Raw genomic sequence first — 24,865 nt, forward strand, 5'->3', positions numbered from 1 at the left:
TATCTACGAGGGCTCCAGTGAAATAGACAGTTAGGTATTAACCGATATTCTCAAAAGACATGATGTTTTTAACAGAGTAACAATGCTCTATACCGTATTTCTCCTGAAATGTGACACACGTAGACATGTTTGGACCAAAATGATTGCTACTATTGCCACTGAGATCTTTGAGCCATATCTACCATCTACTCTGTGCTTCAATGCTAGCAATGACCAACTTATTGAATATATGAAAAATACAAGCAATGCATTGCATACTTTAGGTTGCTCCATACAGTAAATAAGTGTGGACAGTAAGTAAGTGTGGAATTATGAAAATAAAACATTTCATTTGCAAGTGCCAAAGACATGCAGGTGTATTTAAACAGCATTGCTGAACTGCACAGCAGCTCACATAGGACTCTGCATTCTTATTGAGAAAACGATCTTTTCCATAGAAAATATCCTGGGGACAAGGCAGCACAGACATTATCACAGTGATAGCCAGCAAGATAGACTACAGGGGAAGTCGTCTAAGATTCAAGAGGGCACACATTACCCTTAATCTCAGTAATAAATTAAACCAATACATTTAATCGTTGAAAGAGATACCTACCTCTAATAACATATCAACAGGCATTTTACACAACAGTATAACAAGCTATAACAAACAGAGCTCACAATAAACAGGAATTAACTGGGGGGTACAGAAGAAGACAGACAGCATGCGGCCCTAGTGCCGCCTGTTGCCTATTACTACATTACAACAATGCTAGCAACAGGAACAATTTTGGATTTTCCTTTCTTTTAAATTATATATATATATATATATATATATAATATATACATACATATATATATATATATATATATATATATATATATATATAGTTCCAATATGATCGGCACTCCAAACAAATTGATTAAATACCTGGGTGCCCTCCCACGGTCCAAGCAGAGCAAATACAGAAAGAGAGAAACGGGCGGCACTCCACGGATTTTCAAAAAGAATTGAGACAGCTACACAAGCTTAATTGTCAACGTTTCAGGTGCTGTTTAATCACACCTTTCACACCTGACAAAATTCTTTTTGAAAATCCGTGGAGTGCCGCCCGTTTCTCTCTTTCTATATATATATATATATATATATATATAGCATGGGAGTGGGCCGGCACTCATTCCAACGGCTGTAGTTTACCCTGGTGCCCTCTGGAAAAACTTTTGCAGAATCCCAAAATAGAAGACAGCGGCACTCAGGGAATTTACGAATCAATAAAGTGTATTCAAAAAATACAAAAGAGCCGACATTTCGGGGCTCACCCGCCCCTTTGTCAAGGTGTGTAACAATACATACAAACAAACACATACCTTATATCTAGAAGAAGCCCGCCTGTGTCCGTGCGTGGGCCGGAGACGCGGCTTCCCGCTGTACTTCCGGTCCCTCTGTGATGACCTCACTTCGGCTGTGCCTTTTGGTTGCCTAGGCAACCCGGACGCTCCTCTGTGAGCTAGTTTACACTATGGATAAAAACAACAGTGACAATTCGTGACCTCGCAACCTACAGAACCCTCCACCATACATGAGAAGTGTGCCCACAACAGCATTGTCCCAAGATTTCTGTTGCCGGCCCTGATAGTTGCAGTTGGGTGGTATTCAGTATGCCGCCTGTTTTGATCCTGGCGCTCAGTATACCGGCGCCGGATTCCCGACACCTGGCATACTGACAACAATTCTCCCTCTTAGGGGTCCACGACACCCCTGGAGGGAGAATAAATAGTGTGGTGCACGTAGCGCACCACCGTGCCCACAAGGGGCTCATTTGCGCTCGTCCCACTGCTGGCATCCCGGCGGTGGGGATCCCAGCGCCGGTATGCTGGGCGCCGGGATCCTGATCATCGGCCACTCATACTACACCCGTTGCAGTTATCTAGTTCACATGTGACATCACAGAAGTCCAAACAATGCAATTATCTTATCCTCTTGCAATCATAATAACCATCTGTTCCCTTCTGTGCTGTATGCTAAACCATAGCCTATGCTAAACATAAAATGTACAGTATGGTATCAAAACATTCTAAAGTGAGTCACTACACTGTTAGAAATACCCAAAGAAAATATTTAACATCCTTTGCGTTAAAGCAAACATTGTCACTATCTCTTTAGGATGACATCAACCATATAGTAATGTTGACGGGATTGTTTTGTTTTACAATCAAGTGTTGACATCTAGTGGCAACATTTGAGAAGTACATGGAATTTTTTTCTCTATTTGCTTAACAGTCATAGGTTCTAAAATAATTTGTGTGTTAATTACAACTATTATTATTTTCACCACTCAATTAAGCTTTTGGCAATCACTGCATATTTTACTAGCAAAATATTAAATTAATTTTACTGTATATTAAAAAAAAATATTTTACTGCAACATCTCCCCATATTTTGTAAACATCTATAGTTCTCCAGACAACAAAGCCACATCCGAAGTCTTTGTTGTTACATGTTTCTTGTCTTTTGTTATGCTTTTTTGAAAACATTTAATAAAGCCACATCAGCAAATGTCTGTATCCCCAGGCTAAAATGTTTGTAAGAATTTTTTTTTTTTTTTTTTCAGATGTCTGTGCCTTGGAAAGTGTCCCATTCTCCAGTTTACAGCAAGCGGATTACATTTGCACTACAAAACATTTCCCTATTGTAACAATTAGTTGAAATTTCCTGTTCTGTAATTCACAAATTGAATTCAGTTGCAGAGAATTCTCCTGCAGTCAAGAGCCAAGTTCAAATCTGCAGCCTCTTGTGCAATTTTATTTTTATAATTTTAAACCCTATTATTCTGTCATTGCTATGTGGTTGCCAGAAAATGTATTATATTGCAAACTTTTTGCACATTGGACAAGGTGCAATCATTCAGTAAATTGGTCATTAATAGCTGAACTACAGTATATAGACTATGCACTTTAGTTTGTAGTGAACTGTGTGTAAATTCTATTATTACACTTCAGGTTACTAATGGATAACGCTAAATATTCCAGCAAGTCAATTATTATCTACATAGCATTAGATGAATTTCTGCATTGACTCAATTTGACAAATTTTTTACAAATTTTTAAAAATACATATTATTATATTTAACATATTACATTTCACTAGTCCTTTCAATGATACATAGTTCTTCATTTACTTTATCTCTGGAACAATCCTGTTGATTATTATCATTAATTCTAAAGACAACACCAATCATGTGCAATTTAGTTCCACCAAAGAAGCTTAAAGCATTTTTTTTTCTCTGACTACGAGAAGATATTAAGGGTGAACGTATGTACAGTACCTTATAAATACCCTAATAAAAAGACAAAAATTAGTGATACAAAAACAGTTACAACAGTTACATGTTTTTATTTGATAATTGTTTTTAAAACATCTTTATAAGGAATTAAATAATTACATTTACAACATTTCTTAATTTATTGCCCCCAAAATGACATACATTTCATGCATACATTTTACATACTGTATTTCCATAGAAACAGTCAAGAACCCTGAAAGTTGTCTGAGGTTTTGCAAACAACTGTTACATTTTGTATCCATGTATTAGTTTCCTTTATTTGGGCTATACAGCAGAATGCTGATGCCATCTAGTGGTACATAGATAGTACAAATATACACGAGGCAGCTTAACAAGCAGTCATATGTACAGGATGAAGCCTGTGTCTCATAGTGGTGAAGATGTTTCATTGTGAAGCCCTGGAAAGCATTTCTTCACAGCATTATCCTAATAAAGAGCAAAATGCAGACAGAGTCTGTATGTCTATAAATCTTTTATTACTAGTTAGGCACTGTTGGCTCTCATCCACCTGATTTCCCCGTGATTTATTAAGTGTTATGATATTATGCCATGTATATGAGAATCAGGTTTACTGTAGTTACATTTACAGTAAATTCTGCATACAAAACAGCTACCACAAAGATGGTACATTGTATCCTTTCATCTTGACAGGGCTATTGCTCTGAAGTGTTGTAAGATCTTTAAGGACTAGAATGATTTAGTTACCCCATTTCTGGCTGGTAAAAGCTATGTTATGTTCCGAACATGATGCAGGCACATCACAGACACATCACAAACATAGAGCAAAGCCAATACCCTGTGCAGACCAGACAGCAAAGCAAATCATTTTATAATGTGTATAAGTACTGCAAGACATGTATCATTTGTATTACATACACTGGTCTTAAACTACAGATGATATTCATACAAACAAACTAGTATTATTGCCTATATTGCAAATATTGGTCCTGTGAATGGAAACTGTGCAATGTTGGTCGCCAGATCTTCTTATCTGTGTATACAGGCAAAGAATCAAATAGCTGGGTGCCTTAATAAAATCAGTATCCAGATGGGGAGAAAGGCATTCTAAGCAGGAAAATTTGCATAAACTGTAGTAGTTAATTTGCACATATAGTAAATAACAATGGTCCGGCTCTGTCCTAGACCCTTTATCAAGCTGAAATGTTGCTACTTGTATTCAAATAAATTACTGTAGACAGGAGAGTCCACCACCACAAGTCTTAATAAATACATATATATATATATATATTTAGATAGATAGATAGATAGATACGTGTGTGTGTGTGGGAGGGGGGGGGGGTGCTAGCGATGAGCGGTTGGGTTTTGTTGAAAAACTTAAGTCCCTCACATGTAATTTCAGATGCCATTTACCTAAGGAGAGTGCATTGTGAGGTGGGCAAAATTGACAGGTAATGACTGGAGAGTAATGTTATTGATGCTAGTAATACTATAGGAACACAACAGGTCCATATTACATAAACTAGACCAGCCAAAACCAAAACAAAGATTTAGAACCAAAACCAAAACACGGGGTCTGTACACATCACACATCTCATAAACGTGTGTGTGTGTGTGTGTGTGTGTGTGTGTGTGTGTGTGTGTGTGTGTGTGTGTACATATTTCCCTTTTTAAAATGTACCTTTTGCTTCCAAATTATTTGAAGACTGAATGTACTGTGAATATTATTGTCAAGTTAGGCATGCTTTTATTGCGCACAACATAATGTCACTTTAATAAATTGAATCAGCATAACCATGTCTGGGGTTACTTGAAAACTATTCACATGCTTCATTTTCTAAAATGTCATCAATGTATTTGAGTATGCCTAATGTTTCATATAGCAGACAACATCAGTTTCGTAGCATCAAATCTCCCCGATAAACAGAATAGTCTTGTCTTCAAGCAATATTTAATCATGTTAAGTGCAGACTGCGAGGAAAAAGTTCGGTTCAAATAACCAAAACATCAAATGTTGCTTATGGCGATAAACCTTCCAGCTTTTATTTATTACCTTCCAGCAATAAGGCATTGCAAGCTTTTTAGTAGTAGATTTTAAAGGGCATGTACAGTATCTATCTATCTATCTATCTATCTATCTATCTATCTATCTATCTATCTATCTATCTATCTATTTACAGTATCTATCTATCTATCCACAGACTAATAATGAATTGTTTCCTTTAGTATTTTTGGTATGTATAATATTTAGTATACTATACAATGTTTAGTATATTTGAAATAAAATTTTGTAAAAAAAGGGGAAAAAATTATGCTTTACTTTCAGCTCCTTTTTGGGCAGATTTTTAAAGCTTATATTATTTATGCAAAGGGGATTCTTTCTCGCCATATTGCTGTGTATCCATGGCTGGCACTACAGATGAGGAATCTTGCTGCAGGGATACTTGATTTATTTTGGTTTGCAGTGGCATGATTATCCTGCCAGCGTAGGTGTTATGATGAATTTCGTGACAACGTTGCTTTGGCTTTGAGCAAATTACACAGTGCTGTTTTTGTGGGCATACTATCTCTCTGACAGGTCTTTTGTCATATCTACACCCAGTGCACTGTTATACATACTGTACAAATAAATCTTAACACACATTAATGGTAACAAGTGAAAGCAGTATGAGCCAGTTAATGCTTGCCATAACAGTATAGGACAGTCACAGTAGTATTCAAATTAATGATAGCATTCATGATAGCAATACTACACTGACATACTGGTGTAATTCATAAGTCCTGCATATGAGACAACTCTAGATTCTGCAGAGGGCCAACACAAAAACAACTATGGGGGAGATATATCAAATCTTGGAGAGAGATAAAGTGTCACCCAATCAGTTTCAACTATCACAGACAGCCTGTAAAATGACAGTTAGAAGCTGATTGGTTGGTACTTTATCTCTGTCCACTTTATCTCTCTCCAAGGTCTCCCCCCATACTACATATACCTCTCAAACACAACCCTGCAGATAACTGAATGTTGTCCACAGGCAATTTAATTTAATTTAATTAGAGTACACACAACTCTACATAAAAAAAACCCATTATAGAAGATATCATGTGCATGATTTTCATATAAAGTACTGTAGGTGATTATACATGATGGTATATATATATATATATATATATATATATATATATATATGCATGCTACAACTTACAAAGTCAATGGCCATGACAAAGGATTGCCAATGTTGGGACAATCTTGTCAGTCTTCATATTCTTTTATTGCCATAGTCACGTATCACTGACTTGTGCATGAGCACCATCAACCTTGAACTTATAACGTGCATTTACTATTAGCCTATATGTAAATGATATTGTTATTATACTACTACCTTTTTCCCATGTACAAAAAAAAAACCATTGAAGATCAAGTGCGATAGCCTTCTTGTCTTAAAAGCCATTGGCCTTGCAAGAGGAAATGATACACCATTTACAGCATCATGATGGTAAGGAATACAGTATGTCTGTATTGTATACATTCTCCCCTTCATGTTACTATAAGGCAGTAGAATATACAGCACCTTAATGGCGTAGCAGTGTAATGGCAGAGTCAAATGGCAACAATTTGGTAAGAACTGACACAAGCCAGTATTCTGCTGTGTAACAATTCAGTATCAGCCTTTGGACTTCAGTGATAGCCCACTTAACTATCTCAGCTTTCCTAGTGATCATCTCATTTATCTAGGATTATTGCACTAAATTTACTGTTTGGTTTTTGTCCAGCACTAAAATGTCAAGTCCACTGTCATGTGTGCAATAGATTTGTGCTGTTAGAGCTGAACAGATCCTCTGAAAGCTGCTCGCAGTTGATCTTTGGATAGAGCTAGAAATAAATAAATCCTCTTTAGAAGATCAATATTCATCCCATTTAATGCATGATGTGAAACGTGCATCTTTAGCTCAGTAATGCTGATGTACAGACAATCATTGCAAATGGGCATGGTGGTTTTTGCAGTGGGGCAACCTATTGTCAAGACAGAGAGGCGGAAAAGAATTGAACACATCCTCGAAAAAGAAAATATGAGTGAGTGTGATTTACATGTTTAATCCGAGGCCTGTGTTTTACATTACACTGCATCTGCAGCTTGCAAATCAATGAACACATAAGGAAACCAGGTGGCTTCATTTTCAGAGGAAAGATGTATTTGTTAAAGGTCTTTAAAAGCAATCAAAATCAAATTGAATTCTTTCATGTTATCTATCCGCCTCAAAAAGTCAATTAACTCTGCCTGCGCCGGGAGCAGAATGGTGCGCTGGTTAAAGGCCCTCTACAGGTCCAGAAAACTGGGGCGCGGGTTCATGAGTGTCCCATTCATCAGCCTAGGTACAACACAGAGCAGAGATTGAATTCTTTATAAAATACTAACATTAAAGCTTTAGATGCCCAAAGAATGAACAGTATTGTCGTCAGCTTGTATTCCTCATTGTATAAATATTCATGTGAAATCTGGAATATAGCAGATTCATTTATTTCTGCAGTCAGAATTCTAGGACACTTTGTGTACTTGTGTGTTTACTTTTTAGCTATCTGCCCTTATATGTGGGAGTTAATTCTTATTTTTTGTTTTTTCATTTTTTTTATATCTTTTGATAACACAAGTGGTATTTATACAGTTAGAATTCTTTGCATTTGTATTCTTCTGCATGCAAGTAGCCACAACCTTACAGTGTATTAGCAGTCAATAAAGGTACATAAAACTGGAAAAAATTTCTGTTTGTAAAAAGAGATAGAAAAAAATCAAAAGTAAGAGGAAAGAAGATCCAGCGAGTCTGTGAAGCTGTTTAATACAGTTACATGAGATAGAATGATGCGGCTTATAACTAACCCATAACTGACCTATTTATTAATCTTGTGAGACAAGGTTGTCACGAGGTAGAAAACCAGTTATTGCCACAATTTCTGAGAAACATTTTGCATGCTGAGAGACTGAGAGGTTGGCAGTGGTAAGGGTGAACTTATCACTTTGCTGGTCAGTCTGGATACAAATGCACATGTGTAAACACACACACACACACACACACACACACACACACACACACACACACTGTGGACTAGAAGCAAACCTGAACTTTCCTTTAGTCAAAACATAAAGCTAGTTAAAAGATATGTTCACAATATAAAAAAACAAACAATCGGAATTTGTTTCAAGGCAAAATATTATTTACATAAATCAAATCAATCAATCAATCAATCAATCAATCAATCAAGCATTTTTTTCTGGGGTCTGCCCCTGCAGTTGCCAGCATAAGTGACAGATACAACTGCAATTCTTAAATAAGCTGGGAAGCCTTCACTGGAGATATTGTAGCTGTCGAATGGTTTCTCCGTCAGGGTCTAGCACCATGGGTACTAAGTAACCATTTGGAAATAAGGAGAATGGCTTAACTTCCATTAACAAAATAGACACCTAAGTAACATTCTTACAATACAGTATATATGAAGACAGAATGGTCGAATGCATTGTTTCTAGGATACTACAATGACAGTCATCCAGCTATCGTTGCCTGGTGCAGTATGTGATTTCTTAATAAAAGGGCATTCATAGATCAGTTCCATTCTATAGCTTCCTCTTGTAACATAACCTATGTCCAGTGTTTAAAGCTGTGTTACGTACCAGCATAAAATCCATAGTTATATTATTACTTTAAAAACAAAAAAACAAACATCTATTTATTTGATGCTGATGGGATGTGATGGAAGTTGCAGCAATGGAAAGGTAAGTGATAGAGGCCACAGGGAGTCACAGTGAAGGCAGAATAGAGGGCCAAAAATTTACATTGTGGCTTAATAAAGTAGGAATATTATATAATTATCAAAGCTGATTTATTCATTGTATTATACTCTAAAATATGAGGGAGTTCAAATGGAAATAGGCCACAATGTTAGATATCCATAACAACATAACAATATTTGGATAGTTGCTACCTGTGATATGTGCTAAGTAACAACTAACAAGAAAACCACTGTCAGATTAAGCATCAGTTTAGAATGAGCTTTTCCCCTTACTGTACATGGATAAAATAAAATCTTAAATGCAACTGTACATAGGCCCTAAAGAACTAGCCTATAATTAATTAGGCAGTAGATCTTAAGAAATATGTTATTACATTACAATTAGCCATTCCATTTATCACCATGCATCCATCTAATAATTACAATGTTCAGTCATAACTACATAGGTGGTTCCAGCCCCACCAGAGTTGAACCCAGAGTTCACAAGCCTCCTGTAGTTTTGACATAGTAGCTGCATGCAGTACGGCTGGGGGTAGGTATTGAAGTCAAATCACCATGGGCTTTGAGTCTGGTGTTGTTGGATGAAGGACAGGAATTGCAGAGGCACCTGTGACTGGCAGCTTTGTGGATGTAATGACATTGTGATGTGGCCTATCAGAGAAGAGGAGCTCACAGAAAAGGGAAGATCAAGAAGAAGTTGGGAAAGGATCAAGGCTTGACCGCATCCCCTGAGGAGCACAAGAAATAAATATAAATATGTGTGGTATAGCTAACATTTTTGATGGTAGTTTTTGCTAGCACAATTTAGTAATATGGTACAGTATAATTTCAAATATGTTTATTACATTTATTTCTAAATATTCCTACTACTGCTACACATTTTGTGTACTGAGCTAATATTCCTCAGAGTACAGTCATCAATTCACTAGGAATTACTTCTAGCTTTGTTCATCGACTTTCAGCAGAGAAAACTGTGAGTTAAACAGACAAGAAGTCAGATCAGGTTGTCATCTTTGTCATTACTGTGCATAGAGATTGAAATGGTAGGAAACGTTTCATTTAATGAAGCTATTGATGGTTTTGCTACTGTAAAATCCCAAAGAAAGATATTGCAATTCTGACAATGGGGGTCATTCTGACCTGATCACATGCTGCCATTTTTCACAGCGCAGCGATCAGGTCACTACTGCGCATGCGTATGCGCCGCAATGTGCAGGCACGTCGTACAGGTACAAAGCGGATCGTTGCTGCGCGATGGAGCTTAACGAAGAATCCATTCGCACAGCCAATCACAAGGAGATTGACAGAAAGAAGGCGTTTCTGGGTGGCAACTGACCGTTTCCTGGGAGTGCCGTGGAAAACGCAGGCTCGTCCAGGCGTTTGCAGGGCGGGTGTCTGACGTCAATTCCTGGACCGGACAGGCTGAAGTGATCGCAAGGGCTGAGTAAGTTCTGAGCTACTCAGAAACTGCACAAACTATTTTTACATCGCTTGACTGCACATACGATCGCACCCTTGCACAGCAAATATATACTCTCCAGTGGGCGGCGACTATGCGTTCGCACGGCTGCAAAAAGTAGCTGGTGAGCGATCAACTCGGAATGACCCCCAATGTTCTAAGTGAATTATTCTCTATGCAATATGCGTGTTGTATACATGTTGTAAGTAGTTACAAATTTATAACAATTTTTTTAGAACTTTAATATTACTGTAATTAAGTTTTAAGGGGCAAATGTATTAAGCCTGGAGACGGCATAAGGAAGTGATAAACCAGTGATATGTGCAAGGTGATACACGCACCAGCCAATCAGATCCTAACTGTTAATTTACATATAGGAGCTGATTGGCTGGTGTGTTTATCACCTTGCACTTAACACTGGTTTATCATTTCCTTATGCCTTCTCCAGGTTAATACATCTGCCCCTAAGTTAGAAAATCTTTACCCTAGGTCAACGGGGCAGAAAATTGTTATGCTTTGTGAACAGCAAAACCAAGAAATGCCCCAGACAGTGGGGAGAGCAGGATGCCCCTATAGCACAGAGTCCTATATCCAAGGGTCATGCTTAGGGGTGTGGCCAGCCACCACAGGAGATGCTCAGGGGTGTGGCCAGCCACCACAGAGGATGTTTAGGGGTGTAGCCAGCCACCTCAGATGATGCTCAGGGGTGTGGCCAGCAACCACAGAGAATGCTCAGGGGTGTGGCCAGCCACAACAGAGGATGTTTAGGGGTGTGGCTAGCCACCACAGAGGATGCTCAGGGAGGTGGCCAGCCACCACAGAGCATGCTTAGGGGTGTTGCCAACCACCACCGAGGTCTGGCTAACTTAATAACCACAATGCACTGGCACTGTAGAATAAACACCATAGTCCTGTGTAGTATAATGTAATATATGTATGATGTATAACTCGCAGTCTGTAACCTGATCCCTAGAGAAGAAGGTGGGCCTCCAAGGCAGTGGGGACCACGGAGGGTTTCCCCTGTACCTCTGTGGGCCAGTTTGACCCTGACCATATCTGTGTGTATGCCGCATACAGAATTATAGATATGCTCAATGTAGACATATCACTTAACATGATGGTATTAAAATTGAATTTGGCTTAATTAATTACTTAATTATTTTTATGATGTAATGACATGAAACACAGGACCTGATTCAGAGATAGACGGAAGGTCAATGTCGCATGCAAGCAGCATTGAATTTTCCATCTGATCTCTAGGAGAGGCACACAGGAGACGTCTCAGTATAAGAGATGTCTCCTGCATATAGCTGCGATCCCAGTACTGTGACTAACATCACAAACTAGGATCCAACATCGTGACCATCGGATCCCCACAGTAGACACGCAGACCCTTCACTTTTGTCTCCTATAAAATGGGGGTAACACTCCCCCGTTTCTAGAAACGCAATCCAGCAGCGGCAGAGAAGAACTCCATACAACAGTGCAAGGCCAGTTCTGCGCATGTGCAGAACAGACCTTGCGCAGCTGTAGATACCCGATAATTGGGAATCTGCATATAACGCAGTGTCTGCATCCCAGCTTGAATCAGCCCACAGTTCATTTGCCCATTTTATAGATGGTCTACTTCTTTTCTTCTTTTTAAGTGAAATATTTCCATGTAGGAGAACGATGTATGGAGATTAATAACCCCAAAGAACACGCGCGATCAGACTTGGCTTTCCTGTTTTGCAATTGTTTACAATCAGTGAAACTGATGGTTGTGTAATGTAATGTATTGGAGTTTGCATTTCACAGCTGGCAATGTAATAAAAGCTGTTTTATAGATATTGTATACTGCTGTACAGAAAGTCAGTGGTTACACAGTTAGGTAACTTCATAAATTTTAGCCTGTCTGCTATGTTCTTTGCAGACTTTGGAGGTACAGCCCTTACTACGTAGAACATAATCACATCCATGTTTTGGGGATTTTATGTTTTATTTGACGAGAACAACGGGACGGGACACAATAGTGAGAAACTATGTATCATGCCCCCTTGCATTTGGCCCTTGGGGTTCTGAAAAGTAGGCAAGTATGGATTATAAATTATAATCATTAAACTGCATATGATCTCATTAAAGCAGATTTGCTTTAAAGTGGTCTGATCTCCTGCAGATATAAAACCTTAGGATGGGGAGAATACAGAAAGCAGAGACTACCACAGCTTCAGCTATGTTCAGTGCCTAGTTATCTTAGTAAATCTACAATAATAACAATAGGGCTCTCACCAGTGCCAAAACAGTGCGGCAGTGCGCCCTGTGCCAGCCCCACCTTCTAAACCTGTGACATTATGATGTTATACCTGGGGGCAGGGTTGCTGGCTCTGGGAAGTACAGCACTGCTACAGTACAGTATCCTTAGGACGCTCTGGGCAGTTCTGCAGGGTGCATGCTTGGAAAGTCCTATGGACGGGGGAAACAGGAGGGAGGGCTCTGTCATAGCGCTACTTACTGTAAGTCACATAGGAGTGCTGTGCGGCAGTGACAATGCAGCCCCCAGGGCCCTGCTCCCTGTGTGATGGCACTGCCCGCACACCCCTAGTTATGGCCCTGTTTTTTTGGCTATTTCAATTTTAACTACAACAAAACATTATTTTTTTTTATTATTTAGGAACTATTAGCTTATGAGTTTAGCCAGTATGAGTCTCCAGCGTAATATGTATGTTGAAGGTTAAGAGTCCCCCCACCCCTCCATAAACATTGAGCACTGCTTTAAATTTTGCATGGAATGTAATTTTCTCTGTCTGTTCTTTGGTTTTTCTCCATATTCAGTATGGACGATGTAGAGCTGATGTCTGTCTCAGCCTCTGCATTGTGTAACGAGCAGTGCTGACTGCAAGTATAGCTTGGAAGCACTTGCGTCTTCTGGAAAGAATAAACGTTAAAATGTGTCTGGCATTTCTGAGAGATAGAGTGAAAACATTGGAAGACGTTAGGTAATATCATAGTTCTTTGCAAAATATAGTAGCTTGAGTCCTCGGTCTCTGAGTTTACACTTCTTGTTTCCAGCATTTTACATGTTTGCTGCATTTGTTATATCAAAAAATAGCTATGTAATAAGCGATAAGTAAAATAATCAGGCTAAGGTTGTATAACTGATTAGTACTTTGTAGCATTCTTGGTACATATTGTTCCTGTTGTTTGAAAAGTGAAGTAAATGTGGGGATGCATCAGACAACATCCACAGTTCTGTCACAGACAGTTCTGTCTATTCTCTTGAACGGCCAATATATTGCGGATCCATCGGGCAGTGTGTACGGGCGATATGTCTGTGAACTCTGTCGTTCCCAGACGTATCGCGTCGACTCCACAGCACAGCCGACGGCCAATATATCTACCGATATATTGGCGCGTCGCTGTGTGTGTACACAGCGGCTTCCGGCGGTGATTGACAGCTAAACTGGGAAGGCATGTGTACACGCCCGCCCAGTTCATGACGTCAGTCCCCGACGGATCGCCCAGTGTGTATGCTCAACACACTGCCCGATCCGTCTATAGATATATCTGCCGATCAATTGATCGGCAGATATATCTACCAGTGTGTACCCACCTTAAGGACCCTGTTGGTTGTTATTATAGAGGGGCAATTATAAATGACAAGTGTGGTGACCTGGAATTGGATTTCAATTATAGAGACAGCTCATATTAAACAGACACTGCAGATGTGGTATTACACAGATTGTGACTGGGGGTACCTCTTACCTGGTTTTGAAATCATTTAAAACAGGTATTTAATATTCTATATTAAAACACACAGGAAAGTGCATGCAATAATTGGCTAAGGTCTGTACCATTGCAGATATGTGCCGTGGGAGATGGGCCTTGCTCAGGTCCATTTACTAGTTGTAATATAAGATAAAACAGCTAGGGTGTTCACAGCACAGAATTTCTATCCTAAAAGGACTAATCACCGGTTCCCTTGGAGCGCTGTCTTGATTTCTGACTTATGCTCTACATTCATCTGTCATTGATGCAATATCCTCTAGCTTTTGGCAGGTCCACAAAGCATAAAGCCTCTAGACCCTTAAAGATGCAATCACCAATGTGCTCCAAGACCAGCCCAAAGGAACTCAAACAAAGAACTCTATCTTTTATGCCTGGCCTGGTTTCCACAATGGTAGGACTACTGCAGGGAGGTGTTTCGATAACTCACTAGTATAGGATTGGTGCCTGCCCCATTGAAGGGCAGCCCCTATCGTAAGTTGCTTAAGAAAGTCTTGCTAGGCTTAGTGGGTAACAAGGAGACATCCATTTGGACATACAATTAAACTTGCTATGAAAGGCTCCACTGTTTCTGATGTCTGGACACCATGGGGGTCATTCCGAGTTGATCGCTCGCTGCCGTTTTTCGCAGCGCAGTGAACAGGTTACTACTGCGCATGTGTATGTACCACAATGCGCAGGCGCATTGTACGGGTACAAAGCGAATCATTGCTGGGCGATGGATTTAACAAAGAATCCATTTGCATAGCCAATTGCAAGGAGATTGACAGGAAGAGGGTGTTTATGGGTGTCAACTGACCGTTTTCAGGGAGTGTTTGGAAAAACGCTGGGGTGTCCAGGCATTTGCAGGGCGGGTGTCTGACGTCAATTCCGGGACCAAAAAGACTGAAGAGATCGCAAGGGCTGAGTAAGTCCAGAGCTACTCAAAAACTGCTAAAAACTTTTTTTGGTCCCGCATCATCATGCATAGGAGACCACAAATAGGTTGAACTCGATGGACAATTGTCTTTTTTCAACCTCAGATACTATGTTACTATGTTACTATGTTACTATGCTTGGCTGCACACACGTTTGCACACTTGCAAAACGAAAAATACACTCCCCAGTGGGCGGCAACTATGCATTTGCACGGCTGCTTAAAGTAGCTAGCGAGCAATCAACTCGGAATGACCCCCCATATCCTACATTAATCTGTTATAGTAATTACACAGCATGCTGGCTTTGGTACCAGTCAGAGCCAGAGGAGCAAGTCCTGAGTTCCTGGCTGGTTCAGCTTCTCAGTATGCTTCCAATCATCTCAGGACCGCTGTGGTTGATCCTTCTTTCAGGAAATTGGTTAAATAATCTAGTGCTGCTCCACATGGCAACATTTAAAAACTGTATCAAAGCATGGAGAGATATCTACAGGTTGTAACAAAAGCATTAACTACTAAGGGCCCTTGAGGACTGAGTTTAACCACTACTGATTTAAAGTTTAGTAGTCAGGGATTTTTTGGGGGTCTATAAGACATGGCAGTAAGTATAATTATTTATCCCTGCATGTTGCAGCTATACAGCATGTAGTACTATTTACCACCCGTACTCCTCTGTGATGCGTACTTACCTACTTTTGATTTCTCCTCTCCGGGAGTGTGTCTATAGTTGTTTACCCAGTGGAAATCCAACAAAACCTCTTGCTGTTCTCCATTGCTAGGTATAGCTGAGAAGGATACTCAGCTTACCTTGGTAAATTATGAGAAGCTGAGAAAAGCCCTTTCTCTAGCAAATGCATAAAAAAAAGGTCTTAAGGGGGGTACTCACGGAGCGATATTCTAAGCAATCTGACTAGATTGCTTAGAATATCGGCAGGATCGCTCCGTGTGTAGCCCCCTCGGCGATAGCGATGCGCGGCCCCGCACATCGCTATCGCCGCTGCTAGATTGGCCTGCATGCAGGCCAATCTAGCGGGTCGCTCACTTCACCCGCTGGGTGAAGTGAGCGGCTCCCCCGTCTCCCCCCGCACGCTCAGCACAGATCGCGCTGTGCTGAGCGGCAGGAGAGATGTGTGCTGAGCGGTTCGCTCAGCACGCATCTCTCCTTGATCGGCCCGTGAGTACTGGGCTTAACAGTATCTCATTTTCATAAATAGACCCCTTAATGCATCAAAACTGCTCTGGTTAAATATTCTGAAATGATGAGTGTAGCTGGAGTTCTCCATAGTCATACTAACTCCCAGATATGATATAGGGGGTCATTCTGACCCGATCGCCCGCTGCAGTTTATCGCTGTGCAGCGATTGGGTCGGAACTGCGCATGCGCTGGTGATAGTCAGAGGCAGTCGCTGGGCGGGAGGGTGGCAGCATGGCAGCGTTTGGCCACCATTTTGGTGGCCGGACCATGCGGGGGGCGGGCTGCAGTAGCTGCATGACTTCACATGCAGCCGCTGCAACCAGGGGCAGCGAAGAGCAACTCCCGGCCAGCCACAGGAGCTGTGCTAGCCGGGAGTTACTCAACAAGAACAAAAGCATCGCCGCTGTGCGATGCTTTTGTACTTGTGCGGGTAAGGGGAGGGACAGACATGAGGTGCGGGCTAGCCCTGTGCAGAGCGTCCCCCCGCATGTTTGGGAACATGATCGTAGCTGTGCTAAATTTAGCACAGCTACGATCAACTCGGAATGACCCCATAATACATATTGTAACATATGTGTTGCATATGGTAATTGCAATGCTTTGGCAGGTATGGAGTTTTTACCCCCACAAATGGCTAGAATAGAAATGTCAGGGGAAGTTTAGCTTTTTTTAAATCGGTACAGAAGGCTTTAACTTACTTAAAAAACTAAAAGTCTAGAGCTTCCAATAAAAAGGTACCATACATCAAAAAGAGTATCTATCTTCTGATCAACCAGGGTCAGCTTAAAATGAACCCTATAAACAGAGGCGGATTGGGAAATAAAAGTGGCCCTGGGAAAATTTATAGAAGTGGCCTCATGTGGGCGGCACCAAATCAACTGTAAACGAACCAATACCAAAGTAGGTGGGATTTCTACTTCAAAATGTAATGTAGGTGGGGTTACAACAGTAAGAGGCAGAGTATGTCATGTTAGCTGCCTAGCTGGGCCTAACATGTTAAAAAGTTTGGAAAGCATAGTACTGTAGCAGAAGTACTAAAGTTAAGAAATTAAAACTGGGGAGACATTTAATCCTCTACACACTCACTAAATACATTTTAAAGCAATCACAGCTACATGCTTTACTCTATTACAGTGGTTCTCAAGCTTAGTCCCCAGGACCCCAAACAGCTCACGTTATCCAGGTCATCTAGCAGGTGCACAGCTAACACATACCATAAGGTGGAGCCAATTATTTCACTTGTGATTTTGTGAGGAGACCTGGAAACATGAACTGTTTGAAGTCCTGAGGACTGGGTTTGAGAACTTGTGCTCTATTAACAATAAGGAAAACTTCACCCAAACCTACTACCGCTGACACCTCCACCGGGCCTGACGCTAAGACATCATCATCTAATTTTGAAGCATAGGTTGAGCAAGAGACAAATATTCTTCTTTTTTCAGCCCTGTCTTTTTGCATTTTCATGAACACGCCCTTACTGTATTCTCCAAAAACATATTGGCATCTACCCACCCTTATTCTGCCTCTCTTAGCATAAGTAGCCATAAGTGCAAGATGAGAACAAATCAGCCTATGTACCTCAAAACATACTAGAAGCAAATTCAAGCAGTGATTGGACAGAGTGGAAGTCAGCAATTGATACAGAACTGTCAGCACTAAATGATAACAGTACATGGACTATGGTTGACAGACCAAGTGACTGTAAAACGATCAAAAACAACTGGGTCTTCTGCAAGAAGTTAAATGCAGACGGGACAGTAGCTCGTTACAAAGCCCGACTTGTTGCCAAGGGATATACCCAGAAGTACAGAATCTACTCACCTGTCACAAGGTATATTACCTTAACATTAGTGATTGCTATTGATACACTACATGACTTACTGTTATATCAGCTAGACTTTGATTCTGCATTCCTGAATGGAGAGTTACTTGAGGAAATTTATATGGAACCACTTGAACACTATGATGTGGATATATTTCAAACTGGGTAAGTTTGTCTCTTAAAGAAGTACTATATGGGGGGCGTGGCCTGGCTGTCCTGGAGAGTGGTCGTGCTTTCCACAGCTCCTGCACTTCCAGCCCTTTTAATTGCTCTTACCCTCCCCCGACAACCACCAGGCCGCCCCAGATTCCTCCCTGGGACCCCTTGTGCCTACCTGCAGCTGCTGTGGGGGACCCGCGGAGTCGGGGAGTGCTTTTAAGCACTCCTGCGGATTGCGGCCTCCCCCTAGCCTGAAGCCTGGGGCTTGAGTTTTGGGCCGGGCCGGAGTGACGGGCCGGGACCGGCGTACCACAGGACCCCATTACTGCTACCCCGTCTTCCCTGTGTTCCCCCTCTCTCTCATACCTGTAGGTGGAGGACTGCCTGACCGGGGGACGTTTCCCGGAGCCCTCATTGCGGACAGCACTCGTTACAGCGGAGGCTGCCGGAGCACGGACTACTGCCCTGGTGACCGGAAGAAGCTGGGATCGGGGTCATACAACAAGACCTTCGGGGTAAGCTACACCCTCTGCACCCTCAGCCCCGCGACCCGATCCCGAACATTACAGAAAGGCGAGGCCTGCTTCCCGACCCGGAGCCGGGGCCTCGAGTTTGGCGACGGCACGCCCGGAACCTCCAGGCCTGACACACTCGCCCCGGGAGCTCCCACGGACACCTGGGGGATCCTTCCCTCCTCCTTGCATACCTGCCTGCTGTCCCCTGACACTCCTAGACGCTGGAGATCCTCCTGAGGAGCTCCGGAGCTGTCCTCTGTCATCCTCCAGCTCTCTCTCCTACTACAGCGGCGGCCATTTTGCGGGCTTCCGGGACCATAACACTCCCTGCCTGTTTTCATCTAAAGCTCATCAGAGCACATATTGGGGTCTCCCCGAAGGCCATCCCCCTGCTCTCCACAGCTCTCTCCTCCCACTGAGATCCGACTGCAGTGCTGCCCCGACCGCTGGCAGGTCCGCGCCCGGGGCTCGCCTCCACGATCTCTGAACAGAGGATATTCTACACAGGGCCCCCTCCTTCCTGCAATCTCTGATTAGGTGCTGGGTGCCCCCCCTGCTTTCCTGGGGCTCCCTGACACTGCCTTGTCTGCCGGGATTGGCTGACCACATCATAATGCCTCCTTAAAGCTCTCACCCTACCTTCCCCGGTCCTGAGCCTTACCGCTGGAGCGCCACCTTCATCTCCCACCCTGCTACCCACCCCCTCCACCTTTCTCTCACGATGACCAGGGGTAACAAAAAGTCCCAGGGGTCCGACCTCACACCGTTCCTTACCAAAAAAAGCACCCCGGCCAAGACCAGGCCTGACAACCCTGGACCCCCTCAGAGCCCCTCCGAATCAGAGGCTGAAGATGATGACCTCACACCCCTCACCCGCAAGGACTTTTTCTCTCTCCTTAAGGAAATGCGGGACATCAAGTCCTCAGTCCAGGCTCTCCACTCCCTGAAATCCGATATTGCCGATATCGGCTCCAGGACCGATCAACTCGAACGAAGAGTGGAGGAGGTGGTGTCGTTCCAACAAATGGTCGAGACCGACTTTCATCAACTCCGCCAAGATGTTGCCCACCTCCAGGAGGAGCATGAGGACCAGGACAATAGGGCAAGGAGAAATAACCTGAGGATCCGGGGTATCCCCGAGGAAGTCGAGGCGATTCATCTTGACCTCTACCTCAAACGCCTCTTCGCACACCTATCGCCTGACACCTGAGGAACATCTCCTCCTGGACCGAGCGCATCGAGCTCTGCAGCCTCGCTCCCAGGACTCCTCCCAGCCCAGAGATGTCATTCTCCGACTACACTATTTCACCGCAAAGGAGGCCGTCATGAGGGAGGCCCGACGGCTGGGCTCTGTGACTTTCCAAAATACCCCTCTTCAGATCTTCCAGGACTTATCTCCGCTCACTCTAGCCAAACGCAGGGACTTCAAACCCATTACCTCCCTGCTCTCCCGCTGGGGTTTCCCCTTTCGTATCTTGGTATGGCACCAAGGGAAGCTCCTCACGGCCAGAGACCAACCTGAGGCCCAAACGCTACTCTCCAAGCTGGGCATCCACACTTCCGACCAGGAGGTCCACTCTCAACGCCAACCACCTCGGACACAACGAGACTCCCTCCAGTCCCCCCGCTCTGAGTGGTTTACGGTACCGACCTCTGCGGCCTCCCAGGCTCCACCTCCGGCTCCCTGATGAACTCTCCGCTCTCTAATTTACTGCTCCCCTATACTTAACTGGGTCGACCCTTCCTGGTCACATTCCCCCGTCAGGGGAGCTGTTCACTCCAAGTTCTCTGTATCCTGATCTCCCGGTCCCTTAGCTACCCCACAACTGTTTAGATGTTACCCCCTGTTTGTTTGAATGTTTAATTCCCCAAATGTTTAAATCGTACGCTGCTGATATGTTCAACATGTTGAATCTCGATTTACTGTCTTCCATCTACCCCCCCCCCTCTCCCCTGCCCCTTGGAGCTGGCGCTCCAGCTGCCTTCTCTTCCAGTCTTCTCTCCAGCCCTCCTCCCTCAGGTACCTCCGGGAGAGGTTTGCCTTTTGCCCTTTGCGGAGCGGCTTGCGATCCGTGATCCGGGCCCCATGCCGCGCCCCCACAGGGCTCTGAGCCCTATTGCTGACCTAGGTGCCCTCCCGACACCTAGCACCCCTTCCTCGTGTCAGCACCACCGGTCCTGGCCTTTACTGCCAGATGACCAACCACCCTCCCCTCCCTCCCGGTCCCCCTTCTCTCCCCCACCCCCCCTGACCACATTCTCTCTTGCCTCATACCCCTCCTTTCTGTCTCCTTCTCTTCCCCCTCTGCCTCCAGCTCTCCTTACTCTCTCCAAACCTGCCTTTCTCATTGTTAATCACCCATGGGTCTCCGGGTACTATCTTTTAATGTGAAGGGCTTGAATAGCCCCCAAAAGAGAGGTAAGCTCTTTGCCTCTCTTAAACACCATTGCGGCGATTTGATCTTCCTACAGGAGACTCACTTCCTACATGACTCCCACCCTACCCTGCAATGTAAACCATACCCTGTCTCCTTCCATGCCTGCGACCACTCGGTCAAAAAACGGGGGGTTGCGATTTTATTTGCCCGCCACCTCACCTTTGAACTCCTAGACTCATATCCCGACAAAGATGGCCGGTTTCTCGTTCTGGTGGGGAAGCTTAATAATAACCTCTGTACCCTAGCTAACGTTTACGCCCCTAACCAACGACAGGATCAATTCTTCACAAGACTAGATAACCTCCTTACTCGAGTGCGGCAGGGCGACCTCATACTTGCTGGGGACTTTAACTTCATCTTGAACCCACAGATGGACCGATCTACCTCTGCTCTTAAGACCTCCGCATCAGACTCCCTTCGCTCTAGATCCCTCCTCCGTCTCATGCGATCCCAACTTCTCTACGACTCTTGGAGGATTAAAGACTCGTCTGCCCGCGATTATACCTTTTATTCTGCCCCTCATAACTCCTACTCCCGCATTGATATGGTCCTGCTCAGCCACGATCTTGCTCTGAATCTCCGCAATGCCCATATCCACCCGCTAATCTGGTCCGACCATGCCCCCATCACCTGCGACCTCGCAGGTTTGGCTTCACGCCCTCGCCCTATGACATGGCGCCTCAACGACTCTCTACTCCACAACCCTGAGATGCGGTCTCATCTCCAGGCCAAGATCTCAGACTATTTCACCCTGAATGATTCCCCTGATATTTCCAGGTCTACCCTCTGGCTGGCACATAAAGCAGTCCTCCGCAGACACCTTATCAGCCTAGCCTCCAAAACTAAAAAACAATCCCTCTCTCAATACAACAAGCTCTCCATTAAACTCCACTCACTTGAGACCCAACATAAGGCGTCCTCTGACCAGGCTGTCTTGTCCGAACTTCGTGCTGTTAAGGCGGAACTTGATCTCCTTCTTGCTGCACGGGTGGCCAAGCGTCTTAAGTGGCTTCGCCAGTCCTTTTATGAAAAAGGTGACAAGGCGGACAAGATCCTGGCGGCAAGACTCCGCTCCACGAGAGCCAAAACCAACATTGTCACTATCAGAAACTCCCTCAATCAACTAATCCATGACCCTGCTGCCATCAGAGCAGCCTTCCAATCCTACTATGCTGACCTATACAATCTCCCACCCCCCTCATCGGGCTCCTCCCCCCTACCCCAACCCGACCTCATCTCCCACTTTCTTTCTGCTTCTAATCTACCTAGATTACCCCAGGACGCCATGGACCTTCTTAACAGCGAAATCTCGGTGGAAGAAGTTACTCAGACTATACTCATGCAAAAAATTGGCAAATCTCCGGGCCCAGATGGGTTCACGGCCCTCTACTACAAAAAATTCTCTGCTCTTCTCTCTCCCCACCTTCAATCTCTGTTCAATAAGATTGTCCATGGCGACCCTTTCCCCCCGGAGATGCTGGAAGCAAGAATTGTGGTGATCCCCAAAGAAGGCAAGGATACCCTTAATTGCGCTTGCTACCGCCCCATATCTCTCCTGAACTTAGACCTGAAAATCTTTGCTAAGATCCTGGCCAACCGTCTCAACCCATACCTCCCCTCCCTTGTCCACTACGACCAAGTGGGGTTCATCCCAGGTCGTCAGGCGAGAGATAACACCAGGAGAGCCGTTGACCTTATACATATCTCGAACTCCAGGGGATCCCCCACCATCATGCTCTCCTTAGATGCTGAGAAGGCATTTGATCGGATCTCCTGGAGTTTTATGAGAGCCGCCCTGGAGGCCTACGGCCTATCCGGTGGCTTCCTTACTAGCGTCTTAGCACTATACTCCACTCCCACCGCCACCGTTTTAATTAATGGTATCCCATCCGCCCCACTTAGTATCTCCAATGGTACACGCCAGGGTTGCCCCCTTTCGCCCCTGATATTTGCCCTCATTATAGAGCCCCTTGCCTCCCAAATTAGAGCACATCCGGACATACACGGAATACAGGTAGGCCCCACAGATCCTAAAATTTCTCTCTTCGCAGACGACATCCTACTTTCTCTGACCCAGCCTCTCATCTCACTCCCAAACCTATTCTCAGTCTTACACTCTTACAGCCTCATATCAGGGTATAAGATCAACTACTCCAAATCTGAGGCCATGATGCTTCATATCCCCCATCATGAGGCTGAGTCCCTCCGCGCTAATTTTAACTTTAAATGGCAGCCCACGAAGATTAAATACTTAGGAATATACCTAACCTCCCGTTATGACTCCCTCTTTCGGGAAAATTTCCCACCCCTCCTCACCAACACACTCGCTGACCTAACCTCCTGGCACAGTCTCTTCATTTCGTGGCTGGGCAGGATCATAGCGGTTAAAATGACCATAATTCCCAAATGGCTCTATCTCTTCCAGACTCTCCCAGTGGCAGTCACGGCCTCCTTTCTCCGTACTATCCAACGAACCCTTGTGCGGTTTATTTGGAACCACAGACATCCTCGCATCACTGCCAACACCCCGAAAAGACCAACCTCCGAGGGAGGCAGAGGCCTTCCCGATGCCAAACTTTACTACCTAGCCTCTCATCTATCCCACATTGTCACTTCATATGCTCCTCCAGGAATGGTGTCCTGGCTAGATATAGAGGCAGCCTTTATTGGTCTCCCAGATCTGACCCCCCTATGGGGCCTCTCCCCCACCTCCCGACCCCCATCCTCTAAACTTCTCCCCACTATTAAATTCAATCTTAAAATCTGGGACTCTCTCTCCCTGAAGAAAGCCCTCACTACCACACCCTCGCCCTTGACCCCCATCTGGCAGAATCCTATGTTCCCCCCTGGATTCTCAATTACGAGATCCCGGCCTTGGGTAACGCTGGGCCTCAAATTTCCAGTTAATTTTACCAACCGGGGCCAATGGATGTCCCTGCCTGACCTTCAACAAAAAACCCCTTCACAACCACTTAATCCCTTCCAATTCCTACAAATACGCCACTTTCTAAGCTCCCTCCCCCCCACCGCCTTACTCCGTGCCCTCACCCCCTTTGAAAGCCTATGTATCAACTCCCACTCCTCCAAAGGCGTAATCTCCCAACTCTACTCTCTCCTACTAGACTCCTCCCTCTCCCCCTCCCGGCCCCATGAGCTCGCATGGGAACGAGACCTAGGGCCCCCACCAGAAACTGAGGTTTGGGAAGACGTGAGACTAGGGCTTGCTAAATGCTCCATCGCCACAACTTTTAAGGAAACGTCCTATAAAGTTTACTATCGTTGGTACTACACCCCCGACCGACTTAACAAAATTTTTTCCGTCTTCCTCTCCCATGTGCTGGAGGAATTGCGGGTCCAGAGGCACTATGCTCCACATAAGGTGGACCTGCCCGGTCATTGCACCCTTCTGGGACTTAGTCCACTCCCTCCTCAACTCGCTCTTGGAGTCTCCTGTGCGGAAGGATCCTTGGGTCGCCTTACTATGTTACCCTCCCCCACTCCTCAATAAACTCTCCCAAAAACTGGCCACACACAT

Source organism: Pseudophryne corroboree, chromosome 1, assembly GCF_028390025.1.
Source record: "Pseudophryne corroboree isolate aPseCor3 chromosome 1, aPseCor3.hap2, whole genome shotgun sequence".
Taxonomy (NCBI): domain Eukaryota; kingdom Metazoa; phylum Chordata; class Amphibia; order Anura; family Myobatrachidae; genus Pseudophryne; species Pseudophryne corroboree.